Source organism: Chelonia mydas, chromosome 5 (assembly GCF_015237465.2).
Source record: "Chelonia mydas isolate rCheMyd1 chromosome 5, rCheMyd1.pri.v2, whole genome shotgun sequence".
In the NCBI taxonomy this organism is placed as follows: Eukaryota; Metazoa; Chordata; order Testudines; family Cheloniidae; genus Chelonia; species Chelonia mydas.
In genome coordinates, this window is record NC_051245.2 from 99,076,516 (window position 1) to 99,103,936 (window position 27,421).

Here is a 27,421-nt window from a genome sequence, read left to right on the forward strand (position 1 = left end):
CAGGCCATTGCTGTAGCAGCAGTGGTGGCCAGGAACCCCGGGCCCTTTTAAATCACCCTGGCGGCCTGCCAGGTCCCAGCCCTAGCCAGACCCCGGGCACTTTCTCCATCACGCATGTGGAGTGGGAGCCGCTGCTAATCACCGGGGAGTGCGGTGCCTGTACCCCTTAGCCCCGGTGCCACCGCCTCCACCCGGTGCCCAGGCAGCCGCTCAGTATGGTCAGCAGAGCTGCGGGGCGCGGACCCAGGGAGAGGAGCTGAGTGCTGGCAGGGGGATGAAGAGAGACCTGCGCTGAGCCCTGGGGATTATTTCCAGGGCTGGCCTTATCCATACACAAAGTACGCAGCTGCGTAGGGCACCAGGAAATTTGGGGCACCAAATTTTCTGGTGCCCTGTGCAGCTGTGTGCTGCTCCAGCCCCTGCTCTGCCTCTTCCCCATGGCCCCCGCCTCTTTCTGCCCCTGCTCCGCCCCAGCCCCACACTCACTCCACCCCTTCCCCAAAGCCCCCGCCTCTTCCCAGCCCCGTCCCTTCCCTTCCCACCCCTGAGGAGTGCAGTGGCCCGGCTCCAGCTGTCCCACCAGTGGGTGCTGTGGGGTTCCCCCCTGCACCCCAAGCCAGCTCCATCCCCCCCATGGAGGCCTGGGTCCCCACACCCCCCCCCCCCACGTGGGGGCTGTGTAGGGCCCCAGAATAGCTAGGGATGGCCCTGATTATTTCCCAGCCCAAGATGAGGGACTGGAGCTGCCGGCCCCGGGCAGCAGCCAGTGGGCATCTTGGGCCGGGAGAGCCGCTGTCCTGGTGTTGCTCCTCACCCACTTCTGCCTCAGCACCGTGGTGGAGGATAAGAAAGGTACCAATCATGCCCCATTGAGCTGGCCATACTGTGGGGAGAGGGGGCGCACCCTAGTGGGGTGGCTCATGGGGGAGGGGGAAGGAGCCCTGCTGCCTCCAGGGCTGGAGGGTGGGGAAGCTTTAAACTTTTCCTCTGGTAAAGTAATCCCTCCCAGCGTGTCTGCTGATCATTTCCACTGTTTATCTGTTCGGCAGAAATACACCAAGGAAAAAGCTCACTATGTGTCTGTTCCCCCAACTCTTCTTAAAAATGGGAGGAACTTATATATGTGGTGCCCAGCCTAAACAAATTGGCAAGTTTTATGAATAAACTGCGTGTCTCTTACTGTCAGCTGCGCTTGCTGTTTCTCTTCCTATCCCCTGTATGGACCTAGGCATATTGAGAACTGTGCAGACTAGGTTGTTGCAAGGTTTTAATACATTAAGGTACCAGTTTCAGTGTTGGGAGAAAAACAGCTTCTGGGTGGTCAAACTCTTTTTTTTTTTTTTTTTGTAAGTTTCAAGGGTAGACAGCTAACTTCAGTTCCAGGCGAAATCATCTTTACCTTGGAAATCCTCCAACTACAACACAATGCAGATTTTTGTTTTTAAAAAAAACCGCTTGAGAAAAAACCTGATAGTTTTAGAAAGTCTGTTAGAAGAGCTGAGCATAAGTGAATTTGCATTTCGTGACTCTGGACAATAAAACCATCTTTGAAAAGGAGAAACAAGCCTTTTAGAAAAGCCAATTGCACAATCTTGAAATCAAGAGACACTCTGGTTCCAAGAAGCAAGTTTGTACCTGGTGTTGATGTAACAAGGGCAGGGTCTGGGGGAGGAGTTGACTCCCTTTGCTGTGATTGTGCAGCTCAGATAAAATGGTTTTGAAACACGGAATGAGTTTTACAGTTCCTGCAGAATTTTTAGGTGCAAGGGTAATACTAAAGGTTATAGTGGTAAGAGGTAGCAATTATTATTATTTTATTGGTGTTACTGTCATGTCTAGGAGCCCTAGGTATGGGCCAGGACCCCATTCTATGACTCTTAAATAGTCAGCAGTAAAGAAGTGATATCCAATATGTTTTTTTCGCTGTATAATTAATTGTTTGGCAGTAGCTTTGCACATCAGGAGAGCCAGACCTGTTGATAAAGATAGAACGCAGTATGCCATCTTCAGAATACGAGTTGCCTGATTGTTCTGGGTTCACTGTAATGTGTGATCACTAAAGGTGAGCAGCAGAAGAGTGCTGTTCCTGCTTCCATTGAATTAACTGGTAAAATTACCATTGAAGTCAATGATACAGGATGAATCCTCATTTGAGAATCATAAAATAACAGTTCTAAATTTTAACATTTGCCTTCAAAGTGGTAGGTGGCTGATAGATCAGACCATCTTCATGACTCAAGAACCTGCCTCATGGTTCAAGTACATGGGATCATCTTTTTGTTACTACATAAACTGGGCCCTGACTCAGGAGTGCTGGAACTAGGGGTGCTGGGGGCAGCGCAGCTGGCAGCAGCTCACTGGGCACCAACCAGTGCAGATGCAGCACCGCCCAAATGTCAGGCAGACCGCGTCCATGCTTGTGGTAGGGGGCCCATTGACTGTTCTGCCCTGGGGCCCGGAATTGCTGTTGATGGGCCTGTCTTCACCTAAAAGTTGTACCACTTTAACTATATTAGTATAATTAAAGTGACACAATGCTCCCTCGTGTGGATGCAGCTATGCTGTATAAAAGTGCTTTACATTGGTATAGCTATTCCCAAATGGGAAAGGGAATAATCTATAGCAGAATAAGGTACCTTTACACAGTAACTCCTTGCTTAATGTTGTAGTTATGTTCCTGAAAAATGCTACTTTAAGTGAAACGATGTTAAGCAAATCCAATTTCTCCATAAGAATTAGTGTAAATGTGGGGGTTACGTTCCAGGGAAAAAAATTTTGCCAGACAAAAGACTATAGTTTTTATATATGCATATACACAGTATAAATTTTAAACAAACAATTTAATAGCGTACACAGTAATGATGATTGTGAAGCTTGGTTGAGGTGGTGAAGTCAGAGGGTGGAAGAGGGGGGATATTTCCCAGGGAATGCCTTACTGCTAGATGATGAACTAGCACTCGGCTGAGCCCTCAAAGATTAACATGTTGTTAATGTAGCCTTACTCTACAAGGTAGCATGAATGGAGGGAAGGGAGACAGCATGACAGAGAGAGACAGAGACACACACCCTGTGTGTGGGAGAGAGAGACGAGCATTGCCCCTTTAAGTATGCTGACTCCACTCTAAGTACACTGCCTTTTTAAGTAGATCAGCAAGTTGAGACAGCAGCTGCTGCCAGTAAGCTCCCTCCATCCTGAGCCCTGTCACGCCCCCCCTGCTCTGTGGAGATAAGGTACAGGAGTGGGGGGCAGAAGTGGGAGGACAGGGACACCCTGACATTAGCACCCCTTTTCTTTCCCTCCCCCTGAACAGAAAGAGGCGGGCTCCTGGGAGCAGCTCCAAGGCAGAGGGCAGGAGCAGCACATGGCAGTGGGGGGAGGGACAGCTGAACTGCTGGCAATTGGTAGCCTGCTGGGCGGCTGCTGCACAGGGAATTTAGGGGAGCTGATAAGGAGGCTGCCTTCCACCCTAGTTGCAAGCCCCCACCAGCTAGCTCCAATGGGCTGCTCTTTCTGTAAGCAGTGGACAAAGCAGGCGGCTGCCAAACAACATTATAAGGGAGCATTGTGCAACTTTAAACAAGCGTGTTCTCTAATTGATCAGCAACGTAACAACAAAACAACGTTAACTGGGATGACTTTAAGTGAGGAGTTACTGTAATTGCATTCACAGTATGGGTGCTTTGTATTTCAGTAAAAAAAAATCACACTGGTATCTGAAATAACTACACTGGTACAAAATCTGAATGAAGACCAGTCCTACAACTCTCTTGTTATAGGTACAACATTTCCACTCCACTCCTAACCTGTGCTCAACCAGATTTCACTATGGCACTGAGAGAATTAACTAGTAAATATAATACCCTGCCTTGTGATATTAGCTGAGTCCTGCCCACGGATGGGGAAGGGGCAGATATAGGGCAGGAATGGGAGAGGCTGGTGCACATTGTCTTCACTCTGCCCCTATGGACAATCCTCCCAAAAGATAACACAGCCAGGGACAATACTGACCAAGGGCTGTGAAGTGCCATTTAAAGTGGGGTGAGTGGCACAGATTTGCTCCACCACCACCTGACCCTCCTCTTCCCCTGTGAGGTGCACCCCCATCTCAGCTGCAGCCTGTCCCCCTGGTCCATGAGCCCCTACATCCAGCCCCTTAAAAATTGTATACATAGTGATGCAACCTGGCACAAGGAATCGCAACACAGCACAGGTATGGCCCAGCCAAAAAGCGGCCAGGCGACAGCCTGGGTAGCCACCCCCAGCTCCACAGCCTTTGCTATATTCTCTAAAGAGCCCCCAGGTGTCCAAGAGGTAGCCACAGGAGCAGTGGTGCCTAGGATTGGAGGCCTGTTGGATGGCAGAGCTGCTGCAGAGGCACAGAGCCTCCCCATGGATGGCCCGTGGGGTTCTACAGATCTTAGGGGGACTGCCAGTTTAGTGGATGGGCCCTGAGACCAATTCTTTGAGAGGACAGCTCTGCAGCCTCTGACAGGAAGCTATGTGAGGAACTCTGGGAATGGGATGATTGTGGCAGTTTCCCTTCTTCATTTCTTTTCATACGAGAGGTTGCTCTGAGCCAATATGTTTTATTTTCAATTTCACTTCTTGATTTAATCATTTGGTTCATATCCTGGGTCATATCACCAGACTGCAAGAGGATGCATAATTAATCATTTATTTTACAGACCTGACATTCCCCACTGCCATCTCCACTCCCTTCAATACACAATTTCATGCTTATATACTGTCTTAAATATGTTTTACTTCAGTGAGTATATTTACATAATCACCAGCTGACCTATTCACCCTTTAATGAATCTAAGTTTTTTTGTTTGTTTGTCTGTTTTTTCTCAGGTTTCTCAGTTTCTTTCAGGTTTTTTCTCAGTTTCTGAATCACCCTCCCTGGTAGGTGTGAAGGACTAGTCTCTTGAAATGTCAAGCTATATGCTGTGGCTTATTAACTCCCCTGTCTTCATTTTCTTATAAGAATGACTTTAAACAGCAGCTGCAAATCCCACCTTACTTTGAGACTTTCATTTAAGTGCAATGTGTTGTCAACCCATGCAAACAGAAAGAATGAAAAGCTACACTCAGTTTTTCAATGCTCAAACAATTGAGGCTTAGGTCAATTTCAGGCAAAAGTTCAAGCCAGTTCTTACTTTATTCCATAAATTCATTCAGCTTCAGAAGTGGGGTCCTTAGAGACAGCCTGGCTCATGTAGGTGATAAAGAAGTCAGAGACAAATCTGCTGGCTAGGCCGCAGAAGCAAACTAGACATGGAGAGGAAACTATGTCCCTGCATCCCAGTGCACATATATACATGTAATAGGCACTTTTACACAGAGAACACATCCACCAAATGGAACTTTCAGAATTTCCTTCTCCCAGGACCCAATCCTACAGATTTTCTGTGTCAGGAGGTGAAACTCTCACACTCTCTGGGTTTAGATGGAACATAATGCCTTAGGGAAATTTTTTTCAAATTCTTTGATTTGGGCTCCTAAAAAGCCATAAGTCTCTTCATCATATACACAATCATTGATTGGAGTCAGGCTTTCAGTGGGATAATATAATCAAAGGACTCATCACTACATTTCCTTTTTCTCTCACATTCATCAAATTAAGGTTCGGTTTGTCACCACACAAAAGGTGCACTGCTTTAATTATACCAGATTAGTTAAACTGATACAACCCATCAAGTGTGGATGCAGTTATATTGGTATAAAGAAGCTTTATATCAGTATAGGTATTCTGTATGGGAATGGGAATAAAATATCCTGGTATAAGGCACCTATATACCAATTTAACTGCAGCCACACTACAGATTGTATGGTATAACTATTTTGATTTTTTTTAAAAATCACACTGCAGACTTAGATAGTTATACTGGTACCAAAGGTGTGCCTAGACTAGGCCTAAGAGTTTTCAGAATACATTCCTTGTAGTAAAGTGGTCATAATAGGGTTAACTGGGTTACCAGAGTATTATGGGATGGAGCCAGGCTCCACCTCTCTCTTGCTTCCTGTTTTAGTCAAGGAATTGAATATTAAAATAAAAAACGCTGGGAAAGGGTAGGACTAAATCAGTGGAAACTTTTATAGGAAATTCATGATTTTCTGCACCTCAGGAATTTATTAAAATTACATTTCCCTCTCTGGATTTAAAGACCTAAATAAATGTTCAACAACAGTGACTAGTGATTTTTAGTGCCCACGTTGAGACAACGTCAGGAGGCCTGCTTTTCAGAAAATGCTGAGTACCTGCCATCTGAAAATCCCAATTTAAAGTGTCCCAAATTGGGCGCCCATAATCACTTTCAAAAATTAAGCCAAAATCTTTCATCATAATCAGATGACCCTAAAATTTGTTCTCAGGGCAGGAGAAGTCTTTTTGATTTTGAAACTCTGTTGATCCTCAATCCAGTTGGCAGAAAATAATTTCCCAAAGATACAATATGCTATTGTCATATCCACTATAGGTTTTCTAATCTACAAAGAGAAAAATATTAATATATGGGATACACAGTTAGAAACCCCATTCATAAATATACACTGGAGAATTGTATGGAGAAAAGCAATCTCTTCCTGAATCCAAGAAAGCTACTATACATTTATGTATCTATGCATTTGACTCATAGGCACCAACTCCGTGGGTGCTCCGGGGCTGGAAAAAATAGGGGGTGCTCAGCAACCACCAGCAACCCTGTGGATCAGCGCCTCCTCCTCCCTCCCAGCACCTCCTGCCCACCACGATCAGCTGTTTGGCAGCATGCAGGAAGCACTGCGGAGGAGGAGGAGGAGTGGAGGTGGGAAGAGGTGGGGGGAGGGGCGGAATGGGGGTGGGAAGAGGTGGGGCCTGGGGCAAAGAGGGGTTGAGCATCCCCAGGAACAGAGGAGGTCGGCGCCTATGATTTTGACTCCATTGAGAATATATATGATTTGGCCTTCAATAAATGTTGGTGTAATTATGTTAATATTGGTATCTTCTTACATATTTGGTGGAGCTTTATTATAATCCAGCATGTAGCCCCTGCTGTATAAAGAATTCCCCAAATTCAACTCCCCTGAGACCTATTTTTCCTCTTAATTAGGAGTTTCAGTTGAAAAAACATAACAGGAGGAAAATTATTTTAACAGGCTACAATGTCACCTCCTTTGTTAAAAGCTGCAAGAGGGACTTTCTGTGAGGAAGTCTCTATGAGGATTCCCCTGTGGTGATTCCCTCCCATTGGGTAGACGGGGAATGCATTGAGAATAGTTGTGGAGCAGTAATGAACACTCTCTGTCTCCTCCATGAAATAAGCCACAATAACTGAAGTGGGAAAGTCCAGGACTGAAGTATTTTAGAAATGTATCTACTCTTTCATTGTGTTATTTTTCATTATCTTTGGACCCCTTTTTATGAGGTCCAATTCTTACCGAACATGCGATGCTATATAAAGTGGGGGATCGTAGATTGTATGTTTTATATGTGACATTGCTAGAGAGACAGATATACCATACAGAATATTACTTATATGGCACCGTATTGTAGTCATTCTTTTACAAAATAGAAAAGATACTTATGTCCAATTTCCTTTTTGACTCCATTTGTTGTATAATGTGAACATTTTGAGACATAGGTTTTTTTCCATAATTGGGAAAAACAAAAATCCTCTCCTCCTTTTTAAACCCCTGAGACATTTTCTGCAATGCAGTCGTACCATATACATGGGATGTTCATGCTGACTTACAGTAATATGCAGTAGGAAGCATCTGTATGGAAACTAAAACAATGCACTTTTTCCAAGGACCTACAGGAATCAATACATTTTGCTGAAACCTGCAAATTTGTTTCATGTATTTGATTCATTGGTTGCAATGGAAAGACATGAGTAAATGCCACCTTCTCGGTAAAAAAGAAAGATAGTGTTTCTCTAAGACATATTGATTGTATGTTTTAGGGGTTTGTTAAATGCCTCAGAAAGAATTGTATGTATTTAATTAAAGGGCATCCACTTGCTACAGAATATGTTTTCTAAATGAACTTTTTAAGACAGGATTTAATGAAGACCTTTTTTAACAATCGGATTTTATTAGGTGAATAATTCTTTCATTCCCATATCTAATATTTCATTCATATTCTTTGTTTTCTGCATGCTAGAATCAGTTCTCTTTGTCCAGCAGCCATGCAGGTCCTATGACAATAAAAATGATATTACCTGGAAATGAGGAGATCTGCCACTTTCTTTGGGGAAATCTGGTACTTTCATTTTTAGCTCTCCACTTCCAAAATAGAAAACAGTGTTATGAAGATCACTTCTAAAAATATCCAGAAAGACAAGGTATTGCAATACAAGCGAGCAGCAGAAGGTACAACACATGCTGCAACAACTGCAGAATGCCAGTGATCTGAACTGTACAGTGGACTTTCTTAAAAACACAAGATTTGCAATAATCACTGTCCTGCACTAGCGCCTTTCCTCAGTAGAGGATGGCACCCTGGTAACTGTAGGTACATGGCGTGGTGAATATTAAAATGCTGATGACGCCCCTGCGTAAGGGTTATATGAAACAGATATGCTTTGAATGATTAATAGCTACTGATTCCTTTTGGCCCAGGTAAAATTAGAAAAGCTATTCACCTCTGTTTATCACAAAATAGGATCCACCTAAGAAGTAAAGACAATAAGAAAATGGTTCACATGAGACACTTTTAGGAACTACAGATCTGCCAAGGTTGGGAGTTCCTCTCCCCAAGAATAGAAACTACAGAAACTAAAATGGCTAAATAAGGGTATTGTTAATCACCTAGGCAAGAATCTCTCATAATTTGCATATGGATAAAACCTTTTTCTCCCTCCCAACCTAGCTAAAAAAGAACCCCAAGTTCCCAAGCAAGGGTCAAACGCTGCTTTCTTATGCAAAGTGTTTTCACCCCCAAAGTATAAACTGTATATTATGTTCCTGTAAATCAAATATACGGTGAATAATCTTTCACCCTAAATTAGAATCTACACATTTGTTTGCCTTGGGAGTCAGATCTACATACTTCTATATGTGAAAAAAGTCTCTTGTTCTATTGTAAGTCCTAAATAAGGTGAAATGCTTATGTACACAAAGAAGGTATGGAGTATGTCCTCCAAATTTAGAAGATTCTAAGGATTTTGTTGGTTTTCATTTTAAATAATTGTTGCACTCTAGAAGTAACAGGAATGATCTGGCACAAGGAAGAACAAACATTAAAAGATATAAACCAGGGTATAATTTTGGGATATCAAGAGAAATGGTTTAAAATGAGGGATCCCACTTGATAGTAGGGGCAAATAATGAAATACAGTCTTTGAAACAAATCAAGTTTAAAAAGCCTCTGATAAAAGGATTGAAGAAATTTGTTATACACCAAGATCATTTACTGGGTACCAGTGGAAGTGGCAGTGAAACTGAAAGAGCTAAAATCTAAGCACTCACTTGGCACGTGTCCAGTGAAAATAATAGGGTGGCCCCCTCCTACAAGTCCTGAAACTAGGGTATATTCACTGAAGTCACCATGTGTGCAATAGAGTTGATTGACTGAACCCAACACGAAGCTGAAGAATCCTAAGTGCAACTGATGCCTGGACCAGCTATGTGAAAAGGACTTTCCCTTATCCAAGGGTTAAGAGAATAAGAAGTGGTGAGATTTAATTTCAAAGCTTGTATTGCCCCTTCTATTCTTTAATATAAATAACAGTAGGCTATCTTAGTGAAGCTATGCTCTTTATGGAGACCTCAAGTTACATATTTTAGATTTTAACTCCTTTATAACTCCGAGAAAATTGATCTAAGAGATTGAAAAGAATTGTTTTAACCAATTGCTTTTAAACTTGTCCCTTTTGGACCAATCCATTCAAACTGTACTAACCACACTCTTCAAAGTGCCTTGAAGACAAGTACATCCTTGGAAGTCTGATCAATGTGATCGGCATTAAAGAATGGAGAAGTGATGATCATAAGTAAATGTAATAAGAAATCCTGGTAATTTGCATTGTACCTTGATGTAACGGCTGAATCTCAACTCTAATCTGTGATGAGACTGGGGTGTGTGTGTGTGTGTGTGTAATATACATTTAGAACATTGACAGTGTCTACATTTGAGTGGTGAACTAGTGTTTATATATTAATGTGGTTCTGAGTGAATTAATAAATTGTTGGGTGGTTAAGAATAAGCAAATGTTCTGATTTGAGAAATACTGTTCAAGTTAAAAGATGCCCTGAGGAGAATCCAGGGTTAAAACTAGTAAGCGAACGCTCCAGGCACTAAATAAAAAGGGGTTATCCTATTGGATTCTCTTATGTATTGGCTAACCTAGTTTGTTAGATTTCAGCTTTAAAATCTAACTGGCACTGTGGCAAATTGATAAATTGACCCCCTTTCACGCTTACAACTGCATGTGTGAGATATACATATAGATAATGTGTAAGAGATGGGAGAGAGAGAACATGATGGTGTAGTATGATTTATTTTAAAATATATTTATATAAACAATAATGTCAATGTGCTAGGTGGTGGCTTTGCCACCTGGCCAATATAAGGGGTGCCAAGGAGCTACTCTGCCCTTGGAGCACCACAGGGAAGGAATCATGTCTCAACAAGGCTCTCCCTATTCGCTCCAGGAGATAGTATTTTGCTGCTGGTCCTTGTCACTACCAAATTATTACCCCATCTGCACTTGTTCTGCTCTGGTGGCCAGCAGCTTGGGAGGAGCCAGAACCAGGGCTTTGTGGGGAGTCGCTATCGTCCAGTATCTGCTTCCCCTGGTGTGCCTAAAATCAGGGTATCCCAAACAGGAGCATAACAGGTGTGTGACCCTGCATCCCATATTCATCATAGTGGTATCATTATAATATAATTATAACATAGTTATGATGCATCTTGTGCAAAATCTGTCATGTGAGGTATCTATGAAAAAGTTATGATTTGCTGAATATGCTCATCCTATTTGTGTGCATGTATCATTTTTGTATCTGGTTATAATATTGACTATGTATCTGTATTTCAGATGTGGTTACACCTGGATGACACCCACTAGGCAAGATGCTTCCAGTCTATACAGCTGGTTGTGAAGGGCCTATTCAAGGTAATAGGGAAGCTTCCCCCACCTGGTAAGCCTTCCCGAGAATGCTCCAGACAGTCTATAGATAATGGCTGCTATGACTCAACAAGGCAGGCAAGGGCATGTGATCAGACCACATGACTCTGAACTCCATTTTGGTACCTGCATTTTCCCATTAACTGGACTGGGAACTTAACTTGGAACAAAGGGTTCCCGCCATATGAAAACACTATATATGGTGGGGAGTGACATCATCTCTTGACCACACTCCCCACACAGGAGAGTGCCTGGAAACACCTGAGGAACAAAGACTGAACTGGGGGAAGTGCTGGTCCCAGGCTAAAGGGATTTCTAGTCTGTGTATGAAAATGGACTGCTTATATCATCAGTCAGGGTGAGAGATTACTAATTCAAATCTTATCTACCCAGTATACTAGTCTTAGTTTGCATTTTTGTTTATTTGCTAGGTAATTTGCTTTGATCTGTTTGCTATTACTTATAATTAAGGCTAAATTTTTGCCATGGTTATTTTTAGTAAAAGTCACAAACAGGTCACAGGCAATAAACAAAAATTCATGGCATCTGTGACCTGTCTGTGACTTTTGCTGCTATGACTCTATGGTTTCCCCTATCACCATGGTGGCTGGAAGCTGTGGGGTACCTCCTATGCTCACAGTGGCTGGGAGCTGCAGGGTGACCATATTTCCCAAAGAGAAAACGGGACACCCCAGCCACTCAGCCGAGGTGTCCCCCTTTCCCCTTCTCCCCCCACAAGGCTGTCGCCCATCACTGGAACCCTTAGTGAGGAGGGCCCCCTCAGGAGTCTGTCACCTATCACTGGAACCCTGTCACTGGAACTTTGCAGGGGGCCCTTGTTGATTGTCGCTGCTGTCACCTGTTGCTGGAACCCTGCCAGGGCCCCACTGGTTGTCAGCTCCTGAGTCCTGGAAGCCCCTGCGGCTGAAGCAGAGAATGGTACTGCAATCTCTGGAACTCATGGATTCCATGACTTCCATGACCTCTGTGACATAAATGTAGCCTTACTTATAATCACTTAAAATCTATCTTTCTGTAGTTCAACTTGTTTTATGTTTTATCTTAACCAGTGTGTGTTTAAGTGAAGGGTCTGGGACATCTCAGTTTGGTTAACACAGGCTTGTGTGCATATCTTTCCCACATTGAGGGGAAAACTAACTATATTAATGAGCTTGCATTGTACAGATCCCTGTGCAGTGCAAGACAGTATAATTCTGGGTTATATTCCAGCAAGAGTGCAAGGCTGGGAAGCTGGGAAATTGGGTGTTGTTTCCTGTTTGTCCTTGAGTGGCTTAGGTAAAGCACTCAGGTAGCTCAGTTAAGTGTGTGGCACCATCTGTTGTCATGTTGAGTGATAACAGGGCCTTGCGAGGCTGGCTGTTTCACCAGCAGAGCAATGTGAGAGAGGCCAGCGAAGCTGAATGTTTAGGGGGCACAGCTATTCCACCGGCTCCCAGACTGCATTCCAGGAGTGACAACCTGTCACAAGATTGAAACCCATGACTAATGGACAATTTTAGAAGGGCTGAATCAATTTTAGATGGGTAGAATATAATTATCTACACTGGGATACATCCAGGGCATTGTTACAGTCTTCTTGCCCCGATAACTCAGTGGTATGACCATCCAGGGCTACCCAATATATGGGCCAAGCCTATGAGGTGTTATGTCTTGAAGGCACTCAATATCGTGCAGGATCAGCCTTATGATGCAGTCTAAAACTTTGAGACACCCACAACAGCACCCCTGTGCTACAGTTTCTTGAGACCAAGGGTTTAGCTGTGTGCCAGGATCTATGATTCGAATATCTTACTATCTGCACAGCTAATGGGGTTGAAACAGTTTGTCCAGAAAATGCAGGTTGTTTCTTGGCTAATGTGCCTCTAGGGCTAGGAGATGCTCTGAGTGGGTACTCCCTTATGATGGATGAATTTGCAACACATGGGCTATTCTTCACAAAAAGAATTAGGATTCTTAGAGATCCTAGCGTGAGGAGCTTGCAGATATGCAGGAGTCTGTGTGAATAACTCAAAGTGACTGACTCTGACCCTTTTAGCTCACTGTGACAGAGGTGGTCCATCCCCTTTAAGGCCAGTGGGGACTAAGGGTCAGCCAACCCCTGTTCCATGGCATGGCCCTTTAAGGTTTTGAGGGTTTGGATATACATGAATTGTAGGAAGGGGCAGAGGCAGATACTGGGAGAGAGGAAGTTGTCCCAGGGGAATAATTAGTGCTTGGGGGAAAACCCATGATACTGTCCCTTTAAGGGTTTGGAACTAGGAGCTTTTTAGTGCAGAGTGGGTGCAGTACTCCTCTCTCTCCCAGACAGCTGGGACAAATCCTGAAGTGAAAGACAGCATATATGCTGCTTCCTTCTTTATAACAGAGACACACCACCAACAAGAGGAAGCTGGGGTCTGGCTAAACTGGTAGGTGAAAGGACTGAGTTAAAAGGGGCGAGCTGGCGTGCAGCTGGCCTGAATTATAGCCCAGCTTCAGGGTGCAGGCTCCAGATGTCAGCAACTGAGTCTTTTGAACTATAACACAGCTCCAGGAGGAAGCTTGTGGACTCCTGATCTAAGGAGAATGAGATTGTTTGTATTATAGCAGTGGGCAGGAGGCTGGGGACTGCTGAACTTGGGAGAGGATACTTGTCAGCCTAATTAGGAGGATTTTTTGTACTCTGTAAAAAAGAATTAATAAATGGGACCCCACCAAAATTATCTTGCTCTCAGTATATGGGTCTGAGTAAACGATTGTAAGCATCCAGTGGGAGCTGAGGACTTTGTACCTGCAGGGCCATGAAGGGGTATGCTCGAGGATGGAGGCCTGCCACGCTCAGATTCCTAACTCTACAAAGCTATTCCCTATGCTCTCTCGAGGGTAAGATTGTCCAGTAAGATTGTCCTAACCCTTGACTGCCTGTCCTGGCAGACTTTAAATACCTCAGCTGACATATACAGCTTTATGAGGGAGTGTGTAGATGCCTTATCCATGGGCTTGAGGAAAGTTACATCATAATCCAGTCTCCTCCCTCCATCTAGGAACTCTACAAAGAATTTTCATCTCACGCCCCAGGCAGGGACCCATAATTAACAGAGTTCTTGCCCTTCTGTCTGCACGTTACAAACTCAGTGCTCCACAACAGATTGAGGCTGAGATAATGTCAGACTTCTTGAGCACGATCTTCTTGGTCAGAGGTCTGTGGAGGTGGTACCTGACACCGCTTCCCAAAAGTGGAGCCAAACCTCCCCTGCCAAAGCCTATACCCAGCCTTTCATCTCTTTGTCTGAGATCAGAAACCAAATTAGATGTAAAATTTAATTTCTCATTCTAGATACAATTAAAAAGAAAAAAGTCACAAATGCATTTCATATTGCATCAGACTCCTGTTCTTATAAACTGTAACAGCTTTGATGGCCATGAGTGGCCAGGACCTTGGTTTTATGTCTCATGTGAAAGTTGGCACTTCTAGAAGCAGAGTGCTCAGGAGCTGAATGTTTTACTTTTCTTTCTGCCTTTCACTCCTTAGCTAGCACAATTTCCTTTTGCTTTTTTAACTCCCTTTTTGTATGTCCGCATTCCTTGGTGGTTGGCCCATAGCTAGTCCTTCCAATCTCCCCTCTCTTCTATTTCCAGTTTAATTTTTCTTTGTTTCAGTTCTTTCAAGTTGCCTTGCCTTCAGCACAAATTTTTTAAATATTTCCTTATATTTTGACTTTGTGCTGTCTTTTCCCTTGTGTTAAGCCTTTAAGTTTCCAGTATTGTGTTTTATAAACTCTCCCATCCTGCCCATCTCCTATTCTAACAAGTGCCGTAGCCCAGACAGTGTATTACATCAATGCGTAACACACTGCACAGCCAGCAAGATGTTAATGCACGTAGAATAAGTAATGTCATGAAAAAGTCACAATGCCTGCAGTTTCTAATTTTCGCAGCTTGCTAGCAAAGTTCTTTTAAATACTTTTAATATTTTCATTTTAAAGATTACTTCTAACTAAAAGCAAAATAAAACAAAAACCACCATACCAAACTGACTTAAGGAAAATTAAAATAAAAATTCTGGAGCTAAAACTTGCAGGACCAATAACTTCGAAGCTGAAATATATACCTTTGTCTGGTATATAACCCCCTGAAAGCAGTTTATAATGGATGGATGCAATAGCACCACTACTGTATATTCACAAACACGCAGAGTACTATATTTAATACAGTGTGAAGAGTCTAGGCCTGATTCTGCTTTCAGACAAAGTAATTTTATGCCACTGTAACTCAGTTGATATAAATGAATTTAACTCTGGATTTAGCACAGTAGATGTAGGAGAATCAGGTCCTACGGACCAGACCCTCAGATGCACCTGGGCTCCACTGGGAGCACCTAAGGAGAGAGTATAGCTGGTTTTCCCCAAACTCTCCTCCTGCTCCCTATCCTGAGGACAGCTGGGGCCCACTTTTTACCCCCACCTCAATGCAAGTTAAAGCACCCTGAGGGCTTCCCTAACTTGTGCTCTTCTGCTGGTCCAGGATAGCTAGAGTGCAGCATGTTCTGGACATGCCCCCTCCTACCCGTGGCAAACCAAGAACACCCTATAGTCCAGGGAGGCTAAAAGTGTGGGGTGCAGAGTCCGGTACATCAGCCATTCCCCATCCAGAGATTCTCCCATGCAAGAAGATTCTCCTACTTCTATTTGGTAATCTCTCTATACCTTCTGCATCATGGGAGCAGTGCAAAGGGAATCGAGTTGGGGCTGAGGAACTGGCCCAAAATGTTCATATATACAGCAGGCACATTAAAAATGTGAATCTGCAAAGAACGAATGATCTCTAGCTAATGGCCTAGGTTAGTGCTGTGTATATTTTCACTCTTGACCGACCATTTTAGATGGCTCTCTTCCAGTTTTTTAACAAGTTAATGATTTATCATGCTTAGTGCTGAGCACTTGCAGAGGGTTGTCTGATGGAGATAAGAATATTTAAGCCAACAGATTAGGAGGGGTGCGTTCTCTTCTTCAGTTAATAGTTTGAAAAAAATGGCCAGTTTGTCCTCAGCAGCCTGCTACAGTTGCAACCAATATTAAAACAGCAAAATCAATGGCTGAGATTGTGACTGGTTGGGTCACAGAAACCCCCTGGGAGTTGCCACCTGATGTGCCAAGACTACTTCTGCCCCTGCTTTCCCCGACAGTTTGGGACTCGAACACCTTGTCTTGCTGAGCCAGACATGTCAGTCTGCTCCAACACAGACCCAGGGTCAGAACCACATACCCAAAAGCTGCAGACTTCACTGAAAGCAAGTTAAGAAGTATTCCTTCCTTTAACACTCAGATGCCCAAATCCCAATGGGGTCCAAACCCTAAATAAATCTGTTTTATCCTGTATAAAGCTTATACAGGGTAAACTCATAAATTGTTCGCCCTCTATAACACTGATAGAGAGAGATGCACAGCTGTTTGCCCCCCCAAGTATTAATACATATTCTGGGTTAATTAATAAGTAAAAAGTAATTTTAATAAATACATAAAAGGTAGGATTTAAGTGGTTCCAAGTAGTAACAGACAGAACAAAGTGAATTACCAAGCAAACTAAAATAAAACACGCAAGTCTATGTCTACTACAGTAATAAAACTGAATTCAGACAAAAACCTCACCAGTTCCAGTAAGCTTTCTTTTACAGACTAGTTTTCTTCTAGTCTGGGTCCAGCAATCACTCACAGTCCCTGTAGTTACTGTCCTTTGTTCCGGTTTCTTTCAGGGGTGGAGAGGCTCTCTCTTTAGCCTGCTTAAGACCAAATGGAGGGGTCTCCAAGGGGTTTAAATAGACTTTCTCTTGTGGGTGGAGACCCCCTCCTCTCTCCTATGCAAAGCCCAGCTACAAAATGGAGTTTTGGAGTCACCTGGGCAAGTCACATGTCCATGCATGACTGAGTTCCTTACCAGCCAAGCCACATTCCTGGGAAAGCTCAGATGTGGATTGGCGTCTCCAAGTTCATTGTTGGCTTAAGGGCTTCTTGATTGGGCACTTACTGAGAATAGTCTTTTCTCAGGAAGCTGACCAACTGCTTCACCAAAACCTACTTAGAATCAGACAAGTATAGAGCCAATATTCATAACTTCGAATACAAAAATGATACATGCATACAAATAGGATTCATAGATTCAGTAGATCATAATCTCTACAGAGATATGTTACATGGCAGATGTAGCATAAAACATATTCTAGTTATGTCATAGATATATACATTCATAAGCATATTTCCATAAAGCCTTATGGGGCTCACCATCACAGAGATAACCCAGCGTGTACAATGACTTTAGAGTCGTCCCACCCCACCTCTAGGATCACATGCCACAATACATTCTCCAACCAACTCTGGCTTCACACAACCTCTACAAAGGTCCAACCTCTTCTGCCTTCTCTCATTTTAGAAAGATCCTGAGTCTTCAGTCAGGGCCAAATCCTAATCTTTGCACACAAGATGAATAAATGCACTGTGTGCATTTCGGACAGCTGAAGATGGGCAAATTTTGATCAAGGAGGTTGGGGCACAGTTCAGCAGGGCTGTTCTGCAACTGCTAATTCAACCAAGGCAATACTAGCTTCTGCAGTTGTGGCATCCCTTCCTCCTTAGTGGGAGATGTGCATGGGCCATCCAGTTTTAAAAAGAGGGGTGATTTCACAGTCTTGGGCGGAGGAGCAATAATGCAGTTTTAAGGCACTCCTAAAAACATCAACAAGTTCAGAAGAAACATTTAGTCTGTAGCCAATATGGCCAAACTGGATATGCAGGCATCCTATGTTTGTAGTCTGAAATGCAGGGTAAAATGCAGGGTAAAATGGTGCACGTTCCTTTGCTCTGGTTTGAGGTAGGTATATTGTAACCCTTCATGTTGTGCATGTTGTGGCCACAATACCAGTTCTTTAAGTACCTCTTCTGTAAAATTTAATTAGAATCTTTGCTTTCTGCTACACTATTTGCATTCAAATCCTTATTTAGCTACTTCTTGAACAAAGATTTGTTGAACTTGTAACTTTGAGCTAGTTGAAGTCTAGCATGTGCACTGAATACCAGTGTGTGCCTCCATACCAAGTCCTCTGACTAAATTGAAAGCCTAAGAACCTTATTCCAAAAGTATCAACTTCACATATTGAAGTTTATTTACTATAAATTAAAAAAAGGAAAGGAAAGAGTTCTCCGTTAGGCTGACAGCAAGCATGCAAACTTCCAGCCAGGAAGGAGAGTTTTTCAAAAAGTTATGATGTGAAAAGAGAAGGCTGTAATGAAACACCTGGGTTAGCTGAGACAGGCATTATCAGGCACTCACTGTAATGATGTACTGTTCTCGAGATTACGGGTAAAATAATTTAAAACAATTTGGCCGCTGCTTCCCAAGGAAATATTCAAAGCCGTTCGAGTACATTATAATCACTTGCCAACTTTTATATTTTAAATCAAGGGGCAGTTTCTGGAACTCCATGAAGAGGTGCTCAAAATGGGCACACAAACAGTATATAATGAAAACAGCATTAGTATGTGTCCCATATGTGGCCGACAGCAGCCCCACACATAGCCCATCCCTTTCCCACCAATACATAGGAATAATCTATGCCTGAAGGCATTCTCAGAGATGGGTCCTTACTCCAAGGACATTCCCTTAAGAACCTCACTCAATGTCCCAAAGAATCATAGTGACATAGAATCGTACAACTGGAAGGGACCTCGAGAGCTCTTCTAGTCCAGTCCCCTGCACTCATAGCAGGACCAAGTATTAAAATTGAATTAGAATTCTGAATTAGAACCAAGACTCCTGTTGCAGAACGTCTGCAGAATGGCTTTTCTGTAAGCCAAACTGATCTCAGTGGTACCAGTGTAACTGAGAGCAGAATTTGGCCCCACGTGCTTTGGAATAGGAAGCCAGTTTCCACCATATGGTGCTGCTGCTCAGCAAAAGCTTTTGGGTGGCACTGAGCTCTGGCTCTTTCACAGCACATGGAGTGACTGTAAGAGTCAACTTATTTCTTAACCCTTATTGAATGCAATTATTAGTGTGTGTTGCTAAGCTGTGTGTTGGGGTTTTATTCCATACTGTGCCGCATTCATTAACGTTTATTACAAATGTAGTTCAGTTTAATTTAAAAATATATTAGATTCTTATTATCATCCAGCTCATGCCTGCTGGGAGGGCAGCATGTGTCATGTGGATAGGAGCATGCTTGAAACCTCCCATTTTTGTATATTCTGCACCCAGGCTAGTCACAATTGCAGTGTCTGACCCAGGGAGCACAGGGACTGTTCCTTACCTGTGCCCTAAATCATCCCAAAGAGGATTAGGAGGCAGAGCCATGGCCCCACTCAAAATGAAGGTGGTTCAGCCTGCACAACCATTCTGTGCCCCAGGAGTTCTGTGGAAGGATCGCATCCCCTGAAAGATCTTACTCAATGCTGAGCCTCCAAGGGACACCATATAACCTTGAATTTTAAAAATAATGAGTGTGTTCCAGCACACCAACTTCACCAGCAACCTGGGACAAAGAGCTGTGAGAAAGGTATGTATGGTATTACATCTGCATGTACAAAAGATCAGCTTGGTACATACAAATAAGCATTATGCATGCAGTGAACTGTTCTATGGGTGTGGTTATTGCAGGTGGAGTTTAGGAGAGTCCTTTGACATTTTAGGCCCAGCTTATGAAAGGTATTTAGGCCCCTAACTCCCAGTGATTTACATGGGATTTAGGTATCTAAATACCTTTAAGGATCTAGGCTTTAGAATCATAGAATCATAGAATATCAGGGTTGGAAGGGACCTCAGGAGGTCATCTAGTCCAACCCCCTGCTCAAAGCAGGACCAATCCCCAATTTGCTTTAGTCTATAGCATTTTGGATCAGGACACCCAAAACTAAACATTTTGCAAGTAATGAGTACTTCTTTTAGAAATAGTATTTATTTAATGATTTATCAAAATGTACACATTGTAAGGTCTCTAGCACATGTACAAAATAGCACAATCTCTAAAGGAGGCATGTACATAAGGTTTAAAGGAGACCGCAATGGTAAATAAATATAACAAAGTACCTAGACACTGTAATGGTAAAGGGTGTTATCTCTGCCCTTTTTCCTCTTGTCCTTGTGTGCACTTTGGCCATTGATCTGTAATACTTGCAGAGATCTAAGATTTTGAAGTTCTATATTACATGAAACTTTTGTTTCCCATCTCCCACCTGAACATATTTCCCATAGAATGTTGACTTGTAAAAGTTTTACCCCACCTTTTCTCCATCCCTGATAACGACTGCTGGGCAAGTCCCATTTCGTACAATAGGTTCAGTTAGGGATGGAAGCTTCAGATGAAGTGGGAACTGAAGGAATTTCAGGGCGAGGAAGGAAGGAAACAATGGAAGCCTAGAATAATGGAAGCCATCAGAGCTTTAGGATATGGATAGAATGCTACAGAGGAAACGGAAAGCAGGGTCAGTTGAGGGACCTCTGAACAGAGTGGGAGTAACACTGGCAATGAGATCCATTGAGGAATTGTGAGGGAAGGAAAAGAAATGGCAAGGGAACAACTCGATCTGGTGACATAAGACTCCTCATGTCCAGCTTTTTTTTTTTTTTGTAACGTCTGCTTGCCAACATGGCGGGAAAATGGGAGACATTGCAAATATGGTAGTTGAGTGAAGATTTGGTTCTCTCTACTGGTAGGGTTTTCATTTTGTTATCCTTATAGCTCATTATTGATGGGACCACTGTACTGTATTTCTAGGAGTAGGCAAATAGAGGGGGTGTTGACAATGTTTTTGAGTGCAGGTAGTGGGTATTATTTGTCAAATACTGCCTTTTCCTGGAGCAGGCTTTTCCCCAAAGACAAGAAAATTGTAAATGATGTGTGTATATGTTGGACCAGTGAGTGGTGGGGTTATCGTCTACATATCTCATGGGCAGCAAGGTATCCCTTTTACAAATACCTTCACCAATAGTATAGCTCCTCCTCTCAGGAAATTCCCATTAAAGCATTCAACCTTTGGAGCACTTTTGCCTATAGGATTTTTTCACCTCAATGGATGAAAAAACTCCCAAAATATTTTGGCAGTGTGTTGGAAATATGAATAAGATCAAAAAAGTCTTATTTACTGTGATAACACACGAAGATGGTCATTTCGATGCTCCTGTTTCATCAGTGATTGATGCTATTCCATGGATCACATTAACGGCACTGAAACAGATAGAGCAATAAACAGTGCTTGAGGCTCATTAAACATCGAAGCAAAGATCAGATGTTTGATCAACTGCAAAAACTGTTTATTTCAAACACAGTGTAACCCTGTTTTTCCTAAGGGTTTCAGAGGCGTGAGAAACCTTTAGGAAAATAAGGTTTAGGATAGAGAAACATGTCTCATCCTTCATTCACCAGGAATTTTGGCTAACTGAAGGTTGATTAACTGGGGTTTATATAAATACCATAAGCAGTGTTGCTATGATACAACAGCATAAGCAACGGATGTGAGGGAAACTTTCTCTATTTTAATTAAATAAAGGATATTTAGCCAATGTTGTTCTTCGGTTAGGGCTTCAATATGTTGTGGCTGCTGTTGCCATCAATGACCAGTCAGAGAATGAGAAGAAGGGGTAACAAAGGCTCCCTCTCCTATCATTCCCGAAGATCTGCATGATAGCATTACTGAGCATACCGCCCTGTACTCAGTCATAAAAGCAGCTACTGAGCAGAATGAGATCACAATCCCTACCCCTTGCCACAACTTGCAGGCAGCCCACTGGCTTTGAGCTAAATGGAGGTGACGCTCTGTCCTTGCTCAGAAAGAAGTTAGCTGGCTGGCCCTACAGAATTCTGCTGCCTGGAGTTGTACACTTCACTCTAAGGGTATGTAATCCACATGACCATGCCCTGAATTCAAAGCCATGTGACCCCTCTTTGAAGTCAGGGGGAGCTGCAGATGTTCAGTTCCTCTCAGGATCAGCCCCTAACTTTCGTGCATGTGTATACATTTTTAATAGCTCATGTGGTGAATGAACAGTGTCAGTACAAATTTTAGTTTAATTCTTAAAAGGATAATAATAGAATCATACAAATGTAGGGCGGGGAGGGACCGCAAGAGGTCATCTAGTCCAATCACTGTACTGAGGCAGGATCAAATAAACTTAAACCATCCCTAAGAGATGTTTATTCAACTTGTCCTTATAAACCTTCAATGATGGGGATTCCACAACTCCCTTGTCAACTTATTCCAGAGTTTAACTACCCTTATCGTTAGAAAGTTTTTCCTAATATCTAACCTAAATCTCCCTTGGTGCAGATGAAGTCCATTGTTTCTTGTCTTACATACAGTGGACATGGAGAACCATTGATCACAGTCCTCTATATCACAGCCTTTAACATATTTGACAATTATTTTCATTTCCCCTCTGTCTTCTTTTCTCAAGATTAAACATGCCCATTTTATTTAACCTTTACTCAGAGATCAGGTTTTCTAAACTGTTATCATTTTTGTTCCTCTCCTCTGGACTCTCTCCAGTACCCACATCTTTCCTGAAGTGTGGCACCCAGAATCGGTGACAGTACTTCAGCTGAGGCCTCACCAATGCCAACCAGTGCTGGACAATTACCTCCCAGATCTTTCATATGACACTCCTGTTAATACACCACAGAATGATATTAACCTGTTAGAGAACTGAATCACATTGTTGGCTCATATTCAGTTTGTGATCCACTATAACCACCAGATCCTTTTCAGCAATACTGACACCTAGCCAGTTATTCCCCATGTGGTAGCTGGGCATATGATTTTTCTTTCCTTAGCACTTTACACTTGTCTTTATTTAATTTCATCATATTGATTTCAGACCAATTAGCTGATGTTTCAAGGTCATTTTGAATTCTCATGTTGTCCTCCAAAGTTTATGCAAAGTGTCCTCCAAAGATGCATAGACATCTAAAATGTTGAGGCGATTCCTCCACTGATTTCTCTCTTGTTGCTCCTACGACCCTACTGTAATTTTCCATGTCCTCCCCAATATTTAGCACTCTGTTAAGGTCATCTTTTTTTATGCTTACCTGTGGACTTTTGTCATCTGCCCCTTTTGATCCTGGTTTGAAACACTCCTCAATAGGTTGGTGAGTCGGTATGTGAAGATGCTCTTCTCTTTTGTGGTGAGGTGGATACCATCTCTTCTGAGCTGTCCTCCTTCCCAGAAGAGCATCCCATGGTTGAGGAAGCTCACCTGTCTACACTGTCTGCACAGCCACGCACTCATCCCCAGGATGCACATGTTGTAATACTGTTATTCATTTGCATTTATATAAGGATCTGGCCTACTGAAAAGAGTTTTTGGACTTGGTTGGTTTGGCTGGTTGTTTGCCGGGGTGGGTGGAGGGACCAAGGGTTTAAAGTTCTCCTGCATCGTTTGCAACCCAAATATCATACCATGGTGCTGAGGTAATATAAGAGAACCAGAAAGTTTCACCAGCTAAAAATATACCAGTTTAGTTCTTTTTTCTATTAATTTTTCATTTTTGCCACTGTAATAATGGAATTTCTAAATGCAATGCCATTCTTGTAATGATGACAACTCCCCATCCATTCCACCTATAAAACTTCTCAGTGTTACAATGAAAACATGGCAGGGAGCTAATTAGAAATAGTAAGAGTTTTAATTGAAGAGCGCCTGGCCGTTAGAGCATTTTCAATTTCCAGCAGCATCCCAGGTGACATTGTTGTAGGAAGGCATAACTGAAAAGAAACAGAGAGACTAATTGGAACAATTAATTGAAACAACACACAGTTAATTTCAATTATGGCAATCCTGATGACTCTCCTATCCCTTGCTGTGGGGGCTGGTTGCCTGAGGATTCTATCCCTGTGGAACGCTTCAGCTAGCGCTGCACAGGGCCTTGATTCAGCACCTATTAATTATTATTTTTATTATTATTTATTATTTTATTACCCTCATGCCTAGGAGCCCTAGTCATGGAGCAGGACCCCATTGTGCTAGGTGCTGTACAAACACAGAACAAAAATACAGCCACTGCCCCAAAGACTTTATAATCTAAGTAAATTAAGGCATATGCATGACTTCAAGCACTTGAGTAATCTCATCCCTATTCAACAAAGGTAAAAGTTAAGTCTGTGCTTAAGCGCTTTGCTGAATTGGGCCTAAATGAGGGAGATGAGAGCACCAAGTACCCCTCTAAATATGAAGTCACTTACTGAATAGGCAACTGTCTCAGCTATTCACTAAATCCTGGCAACATCCCACAAAGCCTGTTTGGTGCAGGCAGCAACATATACTTTGCTTTTCTATTAGCTGTGTTCAGTGCAATAGAAATCCTGTTGTCATAGGCAAAATCACATGAGTTGGGCTGGCTCAGAGTCATCACATTACTCAGTACGATGCTAGTTCCTGCAGCTTCTTTCATGGCAACTTGCATGTGGTTGGTGTGGCTGATGGTCATTTTTAGGGTAATTGTTCCCCTTTTCCATGTGACCAGAAGTGAAATTCTGGCCCTACTGAAGTGATGGCAAAGCTCCTATTGATTTCCATGGGGGCCAGGATTTCACCTTATGTCTTTAAGAGCATGCATAAATGTTTCTGCAGAGTGAACAAACCTATATTCACTCAAACACCATGTGCACTGCTATCGGAGAATTACATTTAAGTAATATACATTTGCTTTCAACTTGCATAGGCCTGGGCTGGATTTAGCGCCAAGATTTTAGCCATGCTGTAAAAACTTTGATTTTGTTACTAGCTTTCACTTCATAGGCCATAATGGCACCGAAGTCTGCTAGGTGGATGGTATATACACCGGCTATTCAGTGAGCCTGGGACATGAGTAATTATAATTTTACATCATTGAATGAACCAGGGATGGTATCCTTCAGGAAAGGGTTGCCTAGAGAGTCACATGCATTCATAACATGCACTGATATTTTATCTTGCTTTGTCATGCACTGTGTTCAGTGTAGCTTGTGACAGAAACTATTATTACTCACTTGCAATGAGAGCTCTGAATTTCTCTCCTGGATGGTTACACTCTCCCTCTCCCTTCTCTTCAGGGGCTTTCACAACTCTCTACTGTTAGGCAGGTGCAGGGGATAGATTCTGAGGCTGAGTCCATTAGTAGCCTCCCATCATACTGATGGAACCGCAGCATGACCGTGGCAAATATGTAAAAGTTTGCAACCCTCTTTTAGTGTCAACTGCTTTAACAGCTTCTGGATCTTTGAGACATGGTGAAGATAGTGGATCTGTGTAAGAAAAAATTCAGAGAATTCAAGTTACAGGTAATAAACAGTACTGATAGTATCTTAAATGTACATAGTATCCTTTACCCTAAAAATAACAAGCATTTTACAAACCATGAACCAAGTTTCAGCCTAATGTATCAATGCCACCATATACTGCAAAAGTAGCCATAAGGTGTGAATGTATTCTGGGCAGATAGGTCCTCACATCCAGATTATTCCTGCCCTGAGAAGGAATCATCCCACTTGTATGGCAGTATGCATTAGTTCTATTGCCAGGCCAGGGGAAGCACATACCCCAACATGTGGACAACACTCTCTAAATCCTAGAAGCCTGCTAGATATGCCCTTCCTTAGTTCCTGTGGCAGATGATCTTTAGAGCAGCCTCTCTGTAGGTTTTTGATGGGAGTCATAAATGGGATGGAAACCTTTACCCTAATCCTTCCCCAAAGTATGTGGATTTTTAGGCAGCCATCCTGCCAGAATTTGGCCCTTTGTATACATGGAGGAAACACTGCATCACTAAAATGGAGTCACCTTTGGGATGGAGAAAGGTAGCTGGATGGACATCCAGCGCCCACTAAGATGAACAGACAATAAATTGAAAGGGAAATTCTCAAGCAAGGACATCAGGATGAGCTACTGCTTTTACTAAAATACCCTGGAGTCTTTAATGTCCAAAGACAGCAGGCAAAAACCCGTTTCACAAAGTCTTGTCCAAAAGACTCAACTAAGTAAACTTTTTTGTGATACTCAATTTATCATCTTGGGAAAATGAAAGATTATGGAACATTCAAATCTGGGGTTTCCTTAAATGCAAGTATTTCGTACTTGATGCTTAGGCCACTAAGCCAACCACCCGACTAACTGTGGGCTCCATCTAGCAAGATGGTCCCCACAGTGCAGGTACAAAGCCAACGTAAGGACACCAGAATTCGTTTTCACTCTTTTGTTTCCTAGATTTAATAATCATTGTACATTTTTGTAGTGTTTCCTAGCCCTGGTATATTTTTATTACTCAAACCATCCACAACTGGGGAAAAAATGATCTATTCAATAAATTCTCTTTATTAAATATTCCTAGTCCTGTTTAACAGTTAAAAACTAATATGGAATCGGCTTGTAACAAAGGAGAAAAAAGGGATCATGAATTAAAAACAACAGACAGAGAAAATTCTCTGTATTTTTCCTGTTTGAGAGTGGTAGTGAAGGGGGTAGTGGGAGGAGACCATGACTTAAATATAAAAATAATGTATTTTACATTTGTCTATTAAAATATTATTAATTATTTTAGTTATCTAGCTCAATCTAATTGTCTGTTCCAGAGATGGTGGACCATTTAATGCCTCCTGGTGGAACATTTAATACGGTGTTTCAATGGAAAGACTCCCATTGACTTTAACTCAACTTGAATTAGGCCCCTTATTTAGTGTTTGTTTTTTTCTATTTCTACACGGATACTAAAGAATAGTGATAAAACTAGTTATAGTTTTTATTTAGCATACTCTTCTTCTTCCAGGGAATTAAGCTCTACAGAGAGATAACACCAAATTACAATCTCTAAATTGTTCGTGCAAGCTAAAATGATGAAAAGTGTGATAAAAATTTTTGCTTCACGGAATAAACTGTGCATGTGGCTCAGGAAGGAATTTTTCCTCCTATATACACATATTGCACAATTAACCAGATGCATTGTGGTAAACCAGTGTGGTTACCTTTCTCAAAAGCATCAGACATTGAGTATTGCTGAATGCTGGACACGAGATTTGAACCAGTATTCTAATGTGGAACATCAAACCATCTGTTCTTATATTTCAAACTTTACATTGGATTTTGAAAACCACACTATGAATGACATGCCTACACATATGCTAGTAAGATTATATCTCGTGTGCATATTCTAAATAGTTATTTTTCAAAGCTTTTGGTAAGCTAAAAATTTTTTGCGCATTCTCTGAGTTTAAAGAAAAGGAGTACTTATGGCACCTTAGAGACAAATTTATTTGAGCATAAGCTTTCGTGAGCTACAGCTCACTTCATCGGATGC

At 42.4% G+C, this 27,421-nt stretch overlaps 1 long non-coding RNA gene across 1 annotated transcript in view; it reads right to left on the bottom strand.

Annotated features, from left to right (window-relative positions):
* The window catches only part of LOC119566566, a 97,850-nt gene that overhangs the window by 49,988 nt on the left and 20,441 nt on the right, over nt 1-27,421 (bottom strand). Inside the window, exons 2-4 of the long non-coding RNA XR_005225758.2 lie at nt 25,122-25,376; nt 23,183-23,858; nt 21,244-21,325 (exon numbers count right to left, since the gene is read on the bottom strand). This is a non-coding gene — a long non-coding RNA (uncharacterized LOC119566566). The remainder of the gene's footprint in view (nt 1-21,243; nt 21,326-23,182; nt 23,859-25,121; nt 25,377-27,421) is intronic.